Genomic DNA, 4,875 nt, shown 5'->3' with positions numbered 1-4,875 from the left:
AGTATCCTGTGTTTATTATTTAATATAATTGCAGTTCATCTGAAAGAGCTGAAGACCGGAATTGCATAGGAAGTAAATATTTTGTATTTTCTCTGGGTGGAAGCAGGCAAAGCTTCCTACGGTTGCCATCTCAACAATCGCCACGGTGTGGCAGCAGCGGCCCGCTCAACCCCCTGCCGTGGGCCGTGTTCAACGTGGCACGCCTCCCTTTCCTAGGAGCTAGAAAGCTGTAATTATGTGGATGCTGAGTTGGAAGGGAGGATGGTTATTTAGGGTAAGTCCCTCAAAATATTACTAATACAGTATTATGTAATCATAATAGTATTGATGCATGCATCGTGGAGGGTTATTTCCTTTTAGTTTCTTTTTTCCCCCCCAAATAAACACATTCTCCCATCTGCGTGGGCAACTGTGCCTTTACAAGTAATCACTTAATCTCAAATCTACTATGGTATGAGCCAAGATATAGTCAAATATTAAACAAACACAATATGAGCAACATAGCCCCTCAGAAATGCTGTACATGACTTTAAGAAACAGAAGCAGTGTCAGTTTCTTTGTGAATGCTTTCTTATTCATGGCAACAGCATCACTTCCTAAGAGCATGTGACACTAAGGAGTTTACTGAGATTTGTGTGATGGCTATAGAGCTGCCAGATCTCACGTGCTATTCCCATTATGCCTGCTGAAGCTCAGAGATGGTTAAGATGCAGCTCGTTTCCAACTTGAGCTGGTAACACAAGTCACAGCTGAAATGGCTTGTGCTTTCATAAACAAACAATTGTGGAATCAGACCTCACATTAGAGACTTTGTTTAAGAAGCACCCAGATCTGCTTTAGGAACCCTCTGCTCATGCATTGTCCCCAAACAGTGGTTCATGATCCTTGAAATCTCAAATATCAGTAACTACTTAGAATCCTTCTGGAGAGAAGAGTGCTTTAATTGGTCACTTTTAGTTATCCACTTTCAGTTATTGGCCCATCCCTAAGGACATGGTTGGAGAAGGCGACGGCACCCCACTCCAGTACTCTTGCCTGGAAAATCCCATGCATGGAGGACCCTAGTAGCCTGCAGTCCATGGGGTCACGAAGAGCCAGACACGACTGAAGCAACTTAGCAGCAGCAACAGCAGCAAGGGCATGGTATCTGGAGGGGCATGGCGACCCCCTCCAGTATTCTTGCCTGGAGAATTCCATGGACAGAGGAGCCTGGCAGATTGCAGTCCACTGAGTTGCACACGACTGAAGGGACTTAGCACGCATGCATACAAGGACATGCCAAGTGTGTGGCAAAGCACAGGATATCTTCATGAAGAGCCATATTTGCTCCCTGAGTACTAGAAAACATGACTGTTAAGTTCTTACAGGTAGATCTGAAATAAAATGCATCATTCACATAAGCCTTAAGATGAAACATGCATTTTCAATTAATGTCTTGCTGGCAATGGACTGTTTTACTGCACATCTTTCAAGCATTCTGCAGCCATGTATTTTCTGTTTTCTGTCTAAGGAAGAGATAGTAAATGGAGGTTAGAAAATTTGAAAAGCACTAACCAATTAGCTTCGGTTTATTCAAAGGTAATGCTCTGCTGCTGCTAAGTCGCTTCAGTTGTGTCCGACTTCCTGCAACCCCATAGACGGCAGCCCACCAGGCTCTGCCGTCCCTGGGATTCTCCAGGCAAGAACACTGGAGTGGGTTGCCATTTCCTTCTCCAATGCATGAAAGTGAAAAGTGAAAGTGAAGTCGCTCAGTCATGTCCGACTCTTCGAGACCCCATGGACTGCAGCCTACCAGGCTCCTCCGTCCATGGGATTTTCCAGGCAAGAGTACTGGAGTGGGTTGCCATTGCCTTCTTGGAAAGTTAACGCTTACCTGTTATCTATTGTAGCGTTAACTGTGGCCATGAAACACTGAGGAGTGACAAAGCAGGCTGTTGTTCTAGGAGGGAGGGATCTTGCATAGTTCCACTTGGGTACCACACTGGCAGTCTTTGGACAGAAGAAGGGCACTGGCTGCCTGAAGAGCTTCAAAGGCATCATCTCAATCTGCTCATGAAATACCTGTGACTCCCCTAGGTCTCGGCCTGCCAATGCAGGAATCTTGAGAGACGTGGGTTTGATCCCTGAGTGGGGTAGATCCCCTGGAGAAGGAAATGGCAACCCACTCCAGTATTCTTGCCTGGGAAATGCCAAGGACAGAGTTGCCTGGTGGGCTACAGTCCATGGGGGTTGCAAAGAGTCAGACATGACTGAGCAACTAACACACATATGCTCCTAAGTCTCTAGGATTATGCCTCTGATTTTTTTTATCCCCTTAGTTTGGTTTCTCCTGTAATCAAGTTACTGCTAAATGCAAAAGAACCCAGACCATCTTACATGTAGGTACTTAGCATCTGGATGCCTACATTCTAGATCTTGCTCATTAGGACTGTCTTGCTTAAGTCCTACCTCTTAGCATCAGAGATGGTTTGGATACTCTGGTACATATTCTGAAGCCTTCCAAGCTTCCCTTCTGAACTTCTGAACTTCTTCCCTTCTGAACCTTTGGCCCTCTGGATCCTTCATGATCTGGCTCCTGGCTGCTCTTCATTTCCCAACAGTTCTCAGACACCCATGCTAATACAGCCTCACCAGCATTCATGCCGTTCCTCAAACATGTCCAGCCATTCTTATCTCAGGATCTTTCCCTTGCTTTTATTCTTCCAGGAATGCTCATCTCATAGACGGTGGTTTGTCTGGCTCATGTCATCCACGTCCTCAAACGTTCTTACTGTTCTTTGACTGGTGTGACTCCGCCCACACTCCTCCTGATGGCCCCTGCCACTGTCTGTGGCACTGTCTGTGGATGTCTGTCGTCATCCCTTCATCTGTTTGTTGTCTGCCTTACCCTTTTCTCCCACCAGACTGTCAGGCACTTCATTGTCCTGTTCATTCCCCATCTCATCACTAGAACCGCAACAGTGCCCTTATGGTCACTGTTATAAACTGTTATAGTGGCTTATGGTCAGGGTTCAGAACAAATTTGTTGTATGAGTGGCCAAGCTTGGTCATTTTGTTGCTGCTGTTGTTCAGTCGCCCAGTTGTGTCCGACTCTTTGCAACCCCAAGGACTGCAGCACACCAGGCCTCCCTGTCCCTCACCATCTCCCGAAGTTTGCCCAAGTTTGTGTCCATCGCATCAGTGATGCCATCCAACCATCTTATCCTCTGATGCCCTCTTCTATTTCTGCCCTCAATCTTTCCCAGAATCAGGGGCTTTTCCAATGAGTCAGCTGTTCGCATCACGTGACCAAAATAGTGGAGTTTCAACTTTAACATCGGTCTTTCCAATGAGTTTTCAGGGTTGATTTCCCTTAAGATTGACTGGTTTGATTTCCTTGCTGTCCAAGGGACTCTCAGAAGTCTTCTCCAGCACCATAGTTCAAAGGCATCAATTCTTCAGTGCTTGGCCTTCTTTGCTGTTATTTTACAGATCCCATTACCAGGGTCTGATGAGGTGCATGAGGCCAGGGGCTAGAGTAGCAGAGCCCAGTGAGTGGCAGAAGCGGGAGAGTCACCCTGTGACTGGTCTCTCCAGGTTGACCATCTTCATTTCTGAGTGTGACAGTTCCTGTTATCTGTACTTTGGCATCTCACACCTGATTAAGACCTGCTTTGTCTTATTTTTGAGTTGCTTCCTGTGTGGGTCATGTCTCCATAACTATGTTATAAGCACCTGGAGGGCAGGTATGGTAACCTTTCTTTGGTATCTATGGTGTCTAGCACAGTGCCAGGAACCCGAAAGATGGCTAATAATTTTTGTTAGTGTTAAAGATTTATTTGTTTCTGGCTGTGCTGGATCTTTGTTGCTGCCTGTGGCCTTTCTCCAGTTGTAGCAAGCAGAGGCTACTTTTTAGTTGTGCTGTGTGGGCTTCCCCTTGCAGAGGTTTTCTTGTTGCAAGGCACAAGCTCTAGGTGTGCAGGCTTCGGTGGTTGTCGTGCAAAGGCTTAGTTGCTTTGCAACATGTGGAATCTTCCCGGACCAGGGATCAAACCTGTGTCCACTGCATTGGCAGCCAGGTTCTTTATCACTGAGCCACTAGGGAAGCCCAGCTGATAAATTCTTATTAAAGTCCTACTTTTAAAAAAAGTAAACAATATTATCTGGAGGGAGGGGGGACATGAAATATCTATATATTGAAGCTGGTGGGTAGTTTCTGGAATCAGGAATCCTAAAAGCTTTCTATGATTCTTAAGAGACTGTCTGCCTACTCCTGACCCAGCCAGACCTCATTCGTCTATAAATTTCGGAAAGAGCAAAAGACCGGGTTGCCTCCCTTGGCATTTTCATATCAGAAAGAAATATTTACTCTGGCAAATGAAGGGTCCCCAAAGACCACGGAGCAGTGGCCAGCACTGGGTTTTAGAAATGGCTGGCTGGTTTTATTGCCAGTTAATAGCATTTGTATTTGTGCTTTTGCAAATAACCATGAGAAATCACTCGTCAGGCATGGACGGTGTGAGAAAATTATGGTCAAGGTCCTAGGGAATTGGCTGGGGTGGGGACTACGGTCCAGTAACTGCATCAAGTGTATGCAGATGAAGGGGAAGGTTTATATGGGGTGTGTGCTGTTCAAGAAGAATAGGGTGAGTGGTGCTGAGTGCTAAAGCACCTCCTCTTCTTCCTACCACACTCACATCTACAGGGGCTTGGAGAGCATCTTCTTTATGGAGAATTACCCCTTTCATTCATCCTGCAAATATAAGGAGTGGTTGTGTTTCATGAGTGCCTGTGGAAATTTTAAGTCCTGGGTCTCTGAGAAATACTTTGAGTGATTAAGAGGAATGAGGATGTATGAGTTGGGATCTTGCATCTACTAGTTACTTGCTCTAAGAT

The sequence above is a fragment of the Bubalus bubalis genome, chromosome 19 (assembly GCF_019923935.1).
Source record: "Bubalus bubalis isolate 160015118507 breed Murrah chromosome 19, NDDB_SH_1, whole genome shotgun sequence".
Classification (NCBI taxonomy): domain Eukaryota; kingdom Metazoa; phylum Chordata; class Mammalia; order Artiodactyla; family Bovidae; genus Bubalus; species Bubalus bubalis.
Note: the sequence above shows the minus strand (reverse complement) of the source record.